The sequence below is a fragment of the Misgurnus anguillicaudatus genome, chromosome 3 (genome assembly GCF_027580225.2).
Source record: "Misgurnus anguillicaudatus chromosome 3, ASM2758022v2, whole genome shotgun sequence".
Classification (NCBI taxonomy): Eukaryota; Metazoa; Chordata; class Actinopteri; order Cypriniformes; family Cobitidae; genus Misgurnus; species Misgurnus anguillicaudatus.
The window spans coordinates 47422820-47439350 of record NC_073339.2 but is presented as its reverse complement, the minus strand read 5'-3'; positions in this window follow the sequence as shown (position 1 = coordinate 47439350).

The window sequence follows — 16531 nt, the reverse complement described above, 5'->3', positions numbered from 1 at the left end:
TAAAGTCGCAATGAAATTGAAATGAAAAACTGTAATTTGTTTTGGAATATTGTGGTATTATTTACAAATGACTTATATGTGAGCTTCATTATTTTTAAAAAAATCATGTGCCCTCATAATCTTTAATCAAAAACACAAACCTCCTCCAGTCCTCAAAACGATCTCTCTTTACTTCTGGTCAAATGTATGGCAGGTGGGTGGGGTCCGGGTGAGGATCGCTGCGATTAGCAATTAGCAACACGACCCAACTTCAAACGATCCAATCAGATCTCGATAGACAAATTCAAATCCAGCCCTGCATTATTTCATTTCAGATGCCGGTCTCAGATTTAGGCTCAGACTAAAATGCATGTCTGAACTGACAATTTAACATTTAGGGGCGGTTTCCCGAACAGGGATTAGACTAGTCCTAGACTAAAACATTTTTAAGAGCTGTCCAAACTAAAAACAACTTGCACTTACATATCTTAAAATACATCAGTGCTCTTTGTTTTGCCTCAACATGCACACAGGTAATGTTTTTAGAAAGGCATGTTTGTTAAAAGTAGTTATTTTTCCGAATTAATCTTAGGCCTAGTCCTGGATTAAGCTAATCCCTGTCCGGGAAACCGCCCCATAGTGTTAATGTTTTGTCTCAAGATGTACACCAGTATTGTTTTTTGTAAGGGTTTGTAAAACTACTTAGATGACTGGCCGGTTGCATTAACACATAGACATGTACACTAGATGTCGCCTTGGCCTCGGCAGTTTATTGAACCGAATGCGTCAAACAGAGCCGCCATCTTGAAACAGGGGAACCCCTCATCAGCGTCATTGTAGGCAAACAGAAATAAAATCACCATAAATTGTCATGAATGCGATTTTCTTGGTTTTCTTTTGGTTCGTTTCAACAGTCAGACATGTATTTAGCATTGAGTCCAGAAAAAAATAAAAGTTTTGATATTTTGAAAATCTACTTTTTCTAACTATAATGCATCAATACGCAGGACAAAAGTCCGCATGCTTAGAACCCCAAGGCGACATCTACACCCTAAAAACAAACGGTGCTATATAGCACCAAAAGTGGTTCTTTGCTCGTAATCATAGAAGAACCGTTTTTGGTGCCATATAGCACCGGTGAAGCACCTGTATAGCATCTGTGTAGAACCATTTAGGGGCCATATAGCACCACATATGGTTCTACATAGCACTATATGGATCTACACGGGTGCTTCGCTGGTGCTTTACCGGTGCTGTGTGGCGCCGGGGGCGGTTCTTCTGTGATTGCGAGCAAAGAACCACTTTTGGTGCTATATAGCACCATTTGTTTTTAGAGTGTAGTGTATATGAAGAGTTTCCTTTTGACAAATTTTGGTAAAAACGTGTTTTCTATACCAAGAAAGTGACAAGATGAAAACCAGTATTTTCTGTTACAAACTTTCACATAGCATCTTTAGGTTATAAAAACATAAAAAATTCAAATCCATAACTTGATTTTCAAAGATTTATTATAAAAACGAATTCTTTTTTCCACAAAATGCAATAAATCCATGACAGTTTTTTATTTCAAAATGCTATAAATCTATTAAATCAATGTATAAATGTGCATTCATCTTTACCATTTTATATTTATTTAGTTGACTAGTGGTATACAATGATTAAAAAATAAACATTAATGGCATTAACCAAAACACTTACTTTGTTATATTAAGAACACAATGTTTTAGCATGAGAAACTTGATGCTGTCTGGAGAACAAGCACCCGTCTCCCGAGTGCCTCTCAGGGAAATTATTAGATGTTGATGGCTTACGTTTCTTTCCCGTCACAGAAAACCATCACAGGTTTGGCAATGCTATTAAAGTATTATTTTGTTTTGTTTGTTGATCACGAAGTACAAAGTAGATGAGGAAAACTAGAACTCCATGTACTCAGCGCGCCGCCATGTTTGTTTACATTGCGTGAATGGTCCGCTGTAATATCAGAAATGGATTTATTGCGTTCTGTAAAAAAGGAGCAGTGGCGTTTGTCGCATTTTGGGAAAAAAGGGAGAAAAGATGACAGAATATCACGGCGGGAATTGGATTTTGCGTAAAAATAAATATTTACTTTTAAATACTGATCTGATATAATACTGAAATTGGCAGAAAATCATTTTTTTCAAAAATGGAGTTTATTGCGTTTTGGAACCAAACTCTTCATATATCTGTGGCATAAACATAGCCATGTGTCTTATGAACAAGTCTTAAGAACAAGTCTGACTAACTAGCAGTTAGTTAAGGGTAAGCAGTCTTATATTTGAATTTAAATAAGACCAAATTACCTTTTTATGTAAAATAGTTCCGATCAATCTTGAAGAAAAAATAGATGACTAACTTTTAAGACTAAGAAGTTTATGCAACTGTCCACTCAGCAGGTTTCAAAGTCAAGGCTTAGTTAAAGCCAAGACTAGGCCTTTGCTAAATTAAGATGTAGTATAACCATGCCTTAGAAAAATATGTTATAGTGTGTATCTTTAGACAAATCAATGGCACTGGCTTATTTGAAGATCTGTCATTGCAAGTTATTTTCGGTTGAGACAACATGTACAGTATTTTAGTCTAGGACTACCTTGTCTGTGAAACCTGTATACTATAACTTTAACTATAACTACGGCCTAGTCCAGGATCTGAAAAACATAATAGCATAAAAGCATAATTAAGGTTCATAGCCCCACTTACATTAAAATCAAATCAATTCTTTAAAGTGCTCTAAAATAAACATGATACGTGATTAAACATCACTATTAAATATGCTGTCAGAAATGAGTCTACATTTACAATAACTTGATGATTAATGCTAAGATATATTCATGTTGGAATTTGATTTATTAAAGTTACGATGTGAAGGGAAAAGAGAATTTATGTGTGCTTCATATCACACTTCCGCAAAGGATAGACTTGTGTAACCTCACTTATATGACTTATCTGAAAGACTCATCAATTCTCGTTCATCACTTCCTCACAGCGCAATTAAAGAATTGAGATGGAAGACAAGATGGAGAAACTCAATTGAGGAAATAATAAAGCATCATTTTGAGTATTGAGAAGCACCCAGTATCAACATTTGGAGTGTGCAGGAGACCACTCAGGTACTTTAAGGATACTCATTTCAACATACTGCAATTTGGGATTCTTATTTCAAATACTATTTAGAACGGAGTCGATGTGAATTAGGGACTGTGGGGTCAATAGATATGACTTAAATAAACATACGTATAATTTTGTAAGGAACATATGAACACATGTCACCTAAACACAAACTTTTTTTTTGGACTTTAAATACATTTTTGTCTTACCAGTAAACAAATCTTTCTCACAGAGCGGATCGCTGGTTTTCTCACTCACTTCATTGCTAAGTGTACAGGTGCAGCAGACGCCTGGCATCTCAGCTCTTTTGAATGTTAATAATTCTCCTTGTCTTGGCTTTTCCAGTTTTGTGATATCTGGTTGTTTCCCCTCAGAACAAGCCCAGCGGATCATTGCATTATACTCACATGTCAAATACATAACATCATCAGGATTGCTTGAGATCTCTGATTTCAGTTTGGGTTTGGGGACGCTCTCTGTAAAGAAAAACATTACTGTTTTAAGGCCCACAGAGACAACAACATTATATTACAGTCAAACAATCTGAGGTTGTGTTATCCAAATAAAGTGTCAGTTTAATTCATACATCCAATTAAACTTTAATTCAAATTCTAAGTTTTTCTAAGATTGTTTATGTCATTAATTTTCTTTGGGGGGTAAAGGGATGCACACAAGGGGGGTGCACACCAAAAAGTTTGAGAACAACTGCTTTAGATCAACATGAAGCTTTGAAAGAGCGATTAGTCAGCATAAAACGCTGTCGTAGTACTTGTCATGTGTTAATCTGTATGCAAAGTGCTTAATGAAGTTGACGGCTCTCCAGTGTGTTGGAGAAGTGTGGATTCAGTCTCAAGAAAAAAAAAGAAAACTGCAATGAGTCTTCTGTCCGAGAAAAAGACACAAAATCTAATAATAATAGTCTGAAGATGACCGTACAAGTTAAGTTTAGTTTTTACATGTTTTGTTTATATTTTAATCATAACTGTATTAAAGGGGACATCTGTCTTTTTTCATCTTTAAGTGGGTCCCCAGTGCTTCTATCAATCTAGAAAATGTGATAAAGATCAACCCAGTAACTTAGTTTTGGTAAATCATTCTCTGCATGCATGTGAAAAAATAGCTCATTGAAATTTGCCTCCCCTTGTGATGTCAGAAGGGGATCTTATTATAATAATACCACCCCTTAATCTGCGCTATCCAACCCCTGCACTGCCATTTAACATTTACCTACAAGGTGGCATAACGTGTCATAATAAATTATCTGTGGGGTATTTTGAGCTAATAATTCACATACATGTTCTGGGGACACCAAAGATATATTTGATATCTTAAAAATGTTTTGTGAAATTTCCCCTTTAAAGGGCACCTATTATGGCCTTTATACAAGATGTAATATAAGTCTCAGGTGTATCCAGAATGTGTGTCATTTATTAAAGCATGTCCAAAATAGGGTTTAATCCCGAGAAACGAGATTCCCGGGAAAAGTTATGACGGGAAACGGGAAATGTATATAATTTTTTTTTATAAACGTGCACTACACTCTAAAAAACAAACGGTGCTATATAGCACCAAAACAGTTGCTTTGGATCGTAACGATAGAAGAACCATTTTTAGTGCCATATAGCACCGGTGAAGAACCAGTGAAGCACCAGTGAAGCACCAGTGAAGCACCTGTGTAGAACCATATAGTGCTATGTAGAACCATATGTGGTGCTATATGGCCCCTATATGGTTCTACACTGGTGCTTCACTGGTGCTTCACGACCCAATAAAACACGACCCATTTCCCGGGATTTGATTTGATCTAATTTTCGGGAAAAATATTAAACCCTAGTCCAAAATGTTCCTATTTTAATGTCTGTACCTTTAAATGCGAATGAGCTACAAATTCTCCTTTACCAACAGACAGTGGGTGCTTTAAGTTCAAATAGATCTGATTGATACAGTCTGAGACAATAATATCTATAAAGACCAAGACTTTAAAGGGTCGAGACCAAGTCAAGACCAAGACCAAGACAGGCCAAGACCAAGACCAAGACCAGTGCAAGTCTCTGCATTAAAACACTTAATAGTGGAAAATGCACAATGATTAGGCACTTCTTGTCTGAGTGTGTGTGTGTGTGTGTGTGTGTGTGTGTGTGTGTGTGTGTGTGTGTGTGTGTGTGTGTGTGTGTGTGTGTGTGTGTGTGTGCGTGTGTGCGTGCGTTAGGGTTAGGGTTAGTCTTTGTCGATAAGCAAATAAAAGTGAACAAACACTAAAGAGCTGAAATCGACTTAACCGACTACCGACCTAATCAACATTTATTCTGAACTGTTTTCCATTGCTTGCCATCCACTTAACACAATGCAGGTGTTTTAGTATTAAAATTAGAAAAATTGTCATTGGGAGAAACTTAAACAATGCCAACATCATATGCCAAACCTGAATAAACTGCATAATTAATGATAAAAAATACATTTGTGATGTGCCATCAGTTGTGGTCTTTACCGGTCTTGAAATAAAATTCTGAGTCCTCTTTGTCATTACCAAGTAAAAATGCGGTCGATTCCAAAACGAGACCAAGACCTTTAAAAAGTGGTCTTGAGACCTTGAGAACTACAACACAACCAAACACCTTGTAAAAGTGGATTTTGCATAATAGGTGCCCTTCATGTAATATTGTTTTGTGATATATTTGTCTGTTCATGCAAAAAGTATACTGGCCTTCACTGTCACTGCAGAAAAACAAACATTCATTAATTTGCTTCATCTTTTCTCTTCACAAATAAGTCATAATCTATCTTATATGCTTGTCTTGTAAATGTATGATTAAAATGAAAATATGAATAAAAACAACAGCTATTAAATGTTGTATCATAAAAATATGAAATGACAGATACTAATTGATTATGACAACTTTGTTTGTTGAACAGAAATTTAATGATTTAATACATTTTCAGGACCATAGTATACATTAACTACCAACTGATATGCCATACATGGTTTTACCATTTAAAGGCATAACATTTTTAGTTTGCTTCCAGCTCCTTTTGTGAATATACTTTAAAAACATGTAGCACCAACAACAACAGCTATGATAATAATAATATTTCAATTACATTTATTTTCACTCACCCATAACAGTCAATGTGAATTTTTTCTCTTGCTCTTTGTTGTTGATCTCAATGGTATAAAGTCCTGCATGGTTCAGCTGTAAATCTGTTATATTGAGTTCTCCAGTGGTCATATCGAGAGCTACACGAGTCTTGAATTTAGGATTCAGACTTTCTAAAGTCTTAAAGTCATTGTCCCACTCAATCGCCTTTATCACTTCACCATTATCAAAATAATATTTCCATGTGATGCTGCTGTCTTTAAGAGATGTTGTGATGTTGGGTTTAAAATGAACTTCACCTCCCACTTTCTTCTTCACATCCACCACCACACCTGTGAACAACAGACAATATGTTTATATAGAGTCAATGATCAATGACCGCTCATTAAAGGAAACCATCATCTGGCGTGGTATCTCAACATGGTAATACCATAGTAATTATTCAGTATTACACCCTCAAGTTGAAAGTTAAACAGATTAAAAAGCACAAACCTGAAACTGCCGCAACGAGCGCAAGCAGCAGCACACAGGAACATCCACTGGACATCTTCATACTGACTTATTTACTTTCATTTACTTTCAAATATCCAAATATATCACCATCAACTTACAACAGCCACGTAAGGACAGAATATGATGAGGAAGTGAGAAATACAACATACCTACAAGGGGGAAGCAGCAAAAAACTGAACATCTATTTGCAGGAAGAATAACCCACAGTATAGAGCTTTATTTAGCTTTTGATGTAGTTTCACAGCAGTGGCCTGGCAACACTAGCACAGAGAAAAACTGTTAACCACAGACCAGTAAAACATGCTGAACATTTTGTTAAAGTTTCCACATAATGTATAAAGTAGAGCTGTAAATGGCCTTGAATCAGTTGAGTTTATGTAAATCCTCAAGTAAAAGTCTAAAGTACCATCACAAAACACAAACAGTGGTGAAAACCTGGGCCTTTTTATTTAAGTCAGTTGGCTTTCCTTTTGTTTTTGTGATGTTAAGTTGTAGGTGCCAGCAGTCATATCACCCTGTAGCCCAAGACAGCTTGCCCACTGAAGCCAAGTAGGGTTGAGCCTTTATACTTGGATGGGAGACTTCCTGGGAAAACCCAGGAGCTTTACAGCACTCCACAAACTCATTTTTAAAATGTTTTAACCCTTTCATGCATGAATTATAATAATCTCTGTCTGGATTTCTATGTCTGTTTTTATTGTTGAGGCATGAAAGAGTTTACACAGTTTACTGCAAATACTCAAAACATTGGGTTTTCCCTTTGATTTGGGTAATAAATTGTACCTGAAATACATCTATTCATCCCTAATATCCAATTTAGTGGTCTAAAATTATTACTTGGAAAATATAACAATGGCACGGCTCCTTAGATGTCATTTGATGTTCCCTCTATTTGGTTTCTACTGAGAATTTGGATTGTAAGTAGATGACAGGGTATAGGGTGATGCACACAAATGCTGATGAAATAAAAGCATCTGGCAAATTCATGAATGTAAATGTAGTTAAAGTACTAACTGCTGTCAGTCTATGATAATTTCTTTATACTCTCAACAGTTCAATGTTTCTTCATCAGAGATGATGTCACTTCACAGATCATGTGTCACACATAAACATCTCTTGTACCAGGAAACACAGATCTGATAAATGAAGTTAAGCTAAGATAGGTGACAAGTTTATTTACTATAACTTTAAGTACCAAAAGCACAATGATACTCCGCTAGTCTTTAAAGTACCTTGGAGTGCCATATAATAAATACTGCACAGGATTATATTAATTTCATTTTATCATGGTATTACCAACAATGGGTACCATACCGTAGCAATGCCTTCATTTTATCCACATCTGGAAAACATCATGCAACCTTTATAACTTCACCACTGTTTCATTTCATTTCATTGCATTCACAGCAGAATATTCAGAGGAATATACACATGAGAATTTACAAAATATAATTTAGGAAAAATATATCTTATCTCTCAGGGTTCCTGGCCCTGTTAAAATTTTATTAAATGATAATCTGATCTTCAGGACATTTCACTTCTAAAAACATTTCAGCTGTGGATGTCTGATGAAACGGAGAACTTTATTGTCTGATTATATGTGATGTATTTAAAAAAGGCCACAAGATGTCAGTATCATATAACATTTACATATTTATTTATAAGTGCATGAGTATTTTATATTACAAAATTGTTATGTTACGTTTCTTATTTGTTTAATTTTATTTACTCATATTTTTTCAGAAATAGAAATTACTCCTTATAAGTGTCTTTCAAATAGATTTACAATTATGGTAACACAACATACTATTGAAAAACTTTTTCATAAAAAAGTTTCAATATGTAAAATGATTATTGTTTATATTTAAATACTTGTATGCTATAATTATTGAATTGTACTATGAATACAGTTATTTATTTTATGACGTTCATTTATTTTAATTTTTGTTTTCTGGGTGCTGTTATGGACAAACCTCTAAAATTTAAAATATTTCCGCTGTTTCTTCATTTATTTCCTTTTGTTTCATTGTCCAGTGTCAAACAGAAACATGTTAGGTTTTTGTTTGTTATGGATTGCATGTAGCAATCCACAGCAAATACACTTCATATCTTTCATAGTCATGTTTTGTTTGCAGAATTCCCTCTAGAAATGAAGAGACACCGTATATGAGTTACATCATTTATATTATTATTATTTAAGATGTAAAATCAGATGCCAGTGTGTCTGTTTTTATTGTCACATTTATTGTTTGCTTCTGTCAAGTCTTCAGGAATATTTTCTAGGTCTACTTTTCAAACAGATCTAATTTTTCCTGGATGGACTAAAAGATGGTTTGTATGCTTTATTTCTATGAAAAATGCTTTAATGAATAGTAGCTGGTTACAAATTTTAATTTATGAGCTCATAGCAACGCAATTACCTGAAGAGCCATCAGCTTGGTTACCCAAGATCATCTTCTCTTAGAAAAAAAGGTCAATGTTATCAAGACACAGATGTTAAGGTTTATGAGGTCCAGTTGCAAAGCTGAGATTTAAAGTCCCACGCAAGATCCATTAGCAGTGCATTTGATGGTGGTAGCATCAGTCATTTACATAAGACTGTTATTTCTAAAGAAAGAAGAAAACAGAATAAAATGCACATTTAAACACATTAAAACTGATAGTTATGATCATAGATACTGGTTGCTCAATACTGATTCTTCCGGCCATGCTAAAAATATACAATATAGTGATAACTGTTAAATGCTTATCATACATTTTTTTAAAGTATAAAATTAAATGATAACATTTTTTTTTGAAGAAGAAGAAAACAGAAATAAATGAGTGCTATTCTGCTTTTTCACATTTCATTCTGTAAAGTCTGTAAAGTTACAAAGCTGAAAGTCCACTCAAAAGGAGATATTTAATTTACAGTATGTTCATAAAATAAAATAGATATACAGTACAGTAATATTTCTAAAGGGAATCCTGTACAATTTAACCGATCAGAACGACTTCAGAATTTTATTAAGAATTGAGGCTTTGAGTGATTAAAGGAAGAAATGTGCTGCAATAATGTAGGAAAAAAGTAAAGTGTTTTTGAATAATAAAGCATGAAAACTTATTCTAGTACACATCAAAAACAAGGCTTTGTAAAAGAACACAATATTATCCCTTTATTATTTTCAAACACATTCACTGTCTGTATAGTATGTGTTTGATATTACACACATCATGTACATTTTTCCATAAGAAATTTACTAAATTAACTAACTTTAAATGTAGCATCTCTCCCAGCAAGCAGCGGTCTTATAAAAGACAAGAACACGTTAACCTCAGTTATTTAAAGTCAACAGCAAAATAAAATGCATTTATTCATACACATTACTAGCGCATTAAGTGAGACTCTTATAGAGTTTGGTGGTAAAAAGCTTGAAAAATGAGTCAAAACAACAAAACTGCTATTATAGTCTTACCATAAAAAGCTGTATATGTCAGATAAACAGGTAACGGAGGATAACAGTAACAGTGATCAAAGGAATTACAATTCCACTGGTAGTTTTGGTGCTTGAACCTATTAAAGAAACAAAGAGAAGTATATTTTCTATATGATGATGACAGAAACCCCCAGGTCAATGTTTGATTGTATTGAAAAAATCTAAACATCATGTGTCAGTAATCCTCAAATTACAGTTTTTATAACACAGCTTCACAGATTTGTAATGTCACTTCAAATAATACCACACAAACTGAATCAGGTCACATGACACAGAAGTATATTTGTGCTATGGGTGGTCTGGTCACTATACTGAGATGTTTTATCAAAGATGTTTTGTGCCATAAATAACCACTCAAAATAAACTTAATCTGACCCTCAATAATTTCCTTCTTATATAAAAAAGGAAATTTCTGTCCTACCATTCACCCAGATTGATGTCACATTACTACTGTAGGATTACCTGAGGTGCCTTCGCCATCTGTGAAGGAAACAATTCAAACTGTTTTAAAAGGCCACAGAGAAATCAACATCATAATGCAAGCAAGATTTTAGGGCTGAAACTGAACCAGGATCAGGGCACAGAGTCAAGGCTTTTTTATGCCAGTAACAAGTGACACAACGATTAACATTCATCTTTCGTGCACATTGAGGACTTTGCTGAAAAGTTGTCTTGACTTTTAATGGATTCTGCCAACAAAGCAGTATTTCCGAATGGCCTGAGGCCAGGATCTCTGTGTGTTTGTAAATTTAAAAAATAATAATTCAAGAATATGTGCAGCATTTATTTCAAGGCTTAAGGCTTATGTGTTTCATATACTTGGGGAGCAGGTAGAAGTTCATTAATACAGCATGATTAAGTCATATAGACAATACTGTCTGCAGAACTTTAAAATTTAAGAAAATAATGTTTGTTAAAAGTAAATTTCCGTCTTACCATTAAACAGATCTTTCTTACAGATCTGATTGCTGGTTTCCTCACTCACATCATTGAAGAGTGTACAGGTGCAGCAGATGTTTGGCATCTCGGCTCTTGTAAATGTTATAAACTCTCCTTGTCTTGGCTTTTCTAGTTGTGTGATTTTTGGTTTTTTACCATCAGAACAATTCCAGCGGATCGTTGCATTATACTTGCATGTCAAATTCATAACATCAGAACGATTTGTATTCCCTGGATTCAATTTTGGTATAGGGACGAACTCTGTGAACAAAAGTTTTAAAAGTCCACAAAGAAAATATCATCATAATGGGTTCAAAAACAACTAAAATACTCTAAAAGTAGATACTTCAGTATGTGATGGTAAATTAGATGGATATATAATGGTACTTTGATGAACCACAGAACACTGTTGTAATGGAAAGAATGGTGATGTCAGAGGTTTTCTAAAAAGTACCCCACTACTTTCATGATATTTTATATCACTGTATTATTGAAAGTACTATGTCAATACCACATATTTATTTCAGTACCATGATATTTATCAAAGTACCATATTATGTGCCACATGGTTTTCCCATTTCATACCATAACACAGTGTTGCCAACCCAGTCCTATGTGGCACCCAGAGGCGGTCTTACCATAGAGGCATAGGTAGGCGGCCGCCTGGGGCCCCCCACCAGCGGTCAAATTAGGGGGGCCCCCAAATAACCTAATAAATAGCCTACATAAATAAATATAACCCTTATCGTCATGAACACTTCAAAAGCATTGTAAATTGTATTAATATTCTTAATAAATACGTTGAAACTTTGAAGCTGGCCCGCCCAATCAGAAATGTAAAAAATACTACTCTGTATAGTTAGACATGTATACTACTTTATGTGGTGTAATTTATCTATTGCATGTTATGTTAAAAACAGTAAAATTATAAGTAAGCCTGATAACTATTTAAAAACTATTAAAGCAGATGAATGTTGCGTTATAATGAAATATTCCCGAGCAGCTTTCAGCCATGATCACTTTGAGAACTTTATTTGCAAGCAAGTAGAAAACGTATTTTGAATAACAACACGTTATAAATATGTGCTGCGCGCTTTCCTCTCAATAACATAAACACACAACAAATATGACAGCGGGGTAAAAAATAGAAAGAAAACATCTGATCATAGGGATGTTGTTTGATATAGCGATATAGCAGCACTATAAGTCACGCCACGTTTATTGCTACACTTTATACAATATAGCCTATTGCTTTTAAGCAACAAATAGCCTATCATAACAACCTATAAGCCTACTGTGTAATTGAGACATTAATTTAAGAAATGCATTAAAGCAGAAAGACGTAGGCTGCGGAAATATAGTGGGTTCACTTCAATCCACACCACAGACGTTCTTGGTTTGCTTCTTATTAATTAAATCGAGGCAATTGTTTGATCAAACATTGATTAATATTAAGATACAATTTATACAAAACGAAATTCACTTTAAAGAAAGTCTTTCTACAAAACAAACCTCGCAAAATCGCTTGCCCGACGTCCATTACAGGCTATGGCGAATTCCTGTCGGGCTAAAAAAAAATGATGCACCTTGGCCGTCGGGCGGAGGAAAAAAATATTGTAATGTGTTTGCATTCTCTCAGATTTAGTTAGGTAATTATGTTGTATGTAATTCGGCGTCATCTTGTTAGCCATTACTATCCTCACTAACAAGTGAAACTGTCAGGAAATGAAGTGAAAGCATTAAATCCATTATTCCTTTCGTTCACGTGTGATATGCGCGCTCCTCGGCTCCGCTCTTCACGAGTAGGCTTGCTCTTGTGCTCATCAAAAAGTATATTAAATGTTTATTTATTTGTCATTTCGTTTAACCCCAGAGTCTAACATTATTCTAGCAATTCCCTTTTTCTTTCTTTATTTAGTAAGTTAACTTAAATATGTGAGAACGAAAATATATTTTTAGTGATTTGCATGAAGAGAATATGATGTTAGAAGCTTCATTTTAAGCATTTAGTAGCCGTATTTATTTAAACACTTTAATAGGTTATTTAAAAAAGTATAAGGTTTTTTTGGGATCATTTATATTTCCTGTCACTGTGTGCAGGTTCTTTTTTGTAGGCTATGAGAGCCCAATATTTTTTTTTACCAAAAAGGCTTAATAAATGTCACGTTGCATTACAATTTAAAGTATCAATAATGTCAAAAATGTGACGTGCAGTTCGGGTGTGTGTGTATGCTGTTTAAATTAGCGTTCTGAAGTTTTGACGAATTTTATAGACTTGTTATAGTTTCTTATTCAAAAGTGACACCCATAGATTCAGGCCCACCCGGACTTAATCCATGCCCACCCATATGTCACGTTCTGCATCCGCCACTGGGGTGGTCTATGGAGACTGCGGGCGAGAGCCTCTGCTTTCGTTTTCGGGAGTGTTGTAATTAACAATGCTGCCCAGTGTTTTTTATGTGTAGGCTATGTAAGAGCTTTCTCTGATATTTCAGCCCAGTTGATGAAATAATCTCCCCACAACCTCCACACGTTCGCAAAATGACACTAATAAAAGAGGCGGAGATTTAGTTTTATCAATGAACCCCTAAAAATAGCCCTGTACACTGCGTTTTCACGCTAGAAGTCGGAAAACCGTAATACATTGTGCTCAAGTACCTCAGATTACAAGTCCTGGCCAAAATGATATCTTCAGAGTGCGTGTAGACATTTTGTAGTGATTACAGCACAAGAATGTGATTTCTTTACTCAAGTCTGTGTTAAAGTAGCCTAAAACTTTTACAACAAAGTAATACAAAGTTGATTGTAAGTTTAATGGTTTACAGTAAGGCAAATATATGTTAAAAATAAAAGTATGGTAAAGTTAAAAAAATGTATGTATATAAAGAATACAATTATTTGTATTTGAAATTAATTTATTAATGCATTAAACATGTTTGGACTTAGTTTTAATGAATTTATTAATTCATTAAACATGTTTGGACTTAGTTTTAGTGTTTATTTTTTGTTTTTACACCACCCAGTGACTGGTGCCACCAAATTGAGTGCAACCTCTCTCAAATGCTAGTCTGGAGCCCTGCTGATGTTATGTTGGGGATGTTTTTGTCCACTATGGGGTGCTGTTGAGTCTTAATTTGGCCACAACTTTCAGCAAATAGAATGGTTTTTGGTGAAAAATCTTATGTTGACACACATTTTGGGAAAATGCTTTGAAGATTTTTCAAAAACTCAACAATACACTGTGGTAAAATTCACAACCCTTTTGTTATGTTTGTGAAGAAAACATCAAAGAAAACATAGTTTTAATATAAAAAGTGATTGTAGACTGGATTTTTTAAACCTTTTTTCACAGTCTTAGGCATGTGAAAGATTAGTAACAACATTGGCTTTGAATACTTTTATAGATCGGATGGGGGGCCATACGTACCTTCGCCTTGGGCCCCTGGGGGCACCCCTCCCAAGATCTCTCCTTATATGAAACACCTGATTCATCTTATCAGCTACATCCCAGAATGTTGGGCATCGTCTGAAATCGCATACTCATCTTCATTTAAAACAGTAGGTACTATAGTATGAATATGGATAGTGTGAATGAATTTAGACGTACTACATTTGCCATGTTGATACATCAAGTGACATACATTTTCATAACACGTTAGTCGTTAACTTGAATGACGTTACACTAGCACAATTTAACCACAAGGGACAGCTGTGTAATTCATGTATTTGCGTTTTAATAGAGCCGCATTACTCTTTTGGACATTTTTGAATAAAACAACGCCCCTCCGTCTTCTTCATTGGATAACTCCTCTCCTGGGTGATCAAGGGATAGCAAAGTGTCCATCGAATGAACACTTCGGGATCTTGCCGGAAGTGAGGAATACTATGGAAGAGTTTTTTTGGAATACTATGAATTTGGACGTAGGGGAGAGCGGGGCACAACCTAACGCTTTTTGGTTTTGGCTCAATCATTAAAAAAATGTTTGAGTTTGATGAATTGTATTTTTACACACGTAACACACACATCTTTGCTACTAATGAACATTTGAAGTTTGTTTCTAGTACTTACAATTCTTGGACAATTGCACCAAACGTGACTGAAGTGCAAACGTTACAACTTACCCCAATAGGTGGGGTTAATTGTAACAGGCAGGGGATTAGTTGTAACACTTGCTAAAAATTAAGTTTGCAAAAATGCAAATATAAGGCAAATATTTCAATACTATTTTGTCTACATACTTGAAGTGGATATTGTTTATATATGTCTGTCTATAATGAACATGTATCCACACTTTTTTCATTCATCCAGCCCTTTAGTTCAATTATAAATGGATACAAATGTCTAAATATGTGAGAAAAAGCAGCACAAAATTTTGACAAAATATTTTTTTTATATGTGACCCAGTCTGTAATAATCATACTACACTGAAAAAAATTAATCATTGAATTTAATCCATTTTTTTAAGGTAAGTGGTTGCAATCAATCCATTTAAGCTACATTTAGACAAAAGTTTTATATTTCATTTTACGTTACTAATCTTTTTTGTTTAAATGTAGCTTAAGTGGGTTGATTGCAACCACTTGCCTTGAGAAATTTTTATTAGATTCAGTGAATCATTTTTTTCAGTGTACAGTTTCAAAATCAAGTTTTGAGATAATGAGCAGCTGATTTTAGCCATTCATTTCATTATGATTTCAATCTTTGACGTGACCGTATTCAATCAATATAAAAGATATAAACAAAAATACATTTGACACACGATTTTTGATAAGACAGGCACATTTATTTTGTTCGCAGCCAGCGCCGCTGCTAGCCATTTCGGTGTCCTAAGCATAATTCCTTTATGATACCCGAGAAAACGTCTGTTTTTGCCAGTTTAATTTTAATACCAAACATATATCTCAATACCAATAACACAATGGGCCCTATTTTAACAATCTAAGCGCATGGTCTAAGTGCACGGTCTAAATGGGTGTGTCCAATTCCACTTTTGCTAATTTAACGCCGGAAAGATGGTATGTGCGCCAAGCGCACAGTCAAAAAGGGTTGTTCATATTTCTATAATGAGTAATGTCTGTGTTTTGGACGTAACATGCAATAAACCAATGAGAGACTTATCTCTCATTTCCTTTAAAAGCCAGTTGCGCTGGCGCTATGTCTAATCCCTATTTAGATGACGGACTTTAACTAACTGATAAACTAAGCGGAGACCACCAGTTTAAGATTAATGCTGAATAATTGTGTTGTTTTCATTTGTATTGAAATTGTTATTTTTTGGATTAAAACTTTTAAAAGCCATTTTCTTTTAGTCATGGAAGTAAAAATAGCAGGCTTTAGATTGCTGTAAATGTATGGACATCCAACATCATCAAAAACAATTTACAAGTATGTAAGAAAAGGTT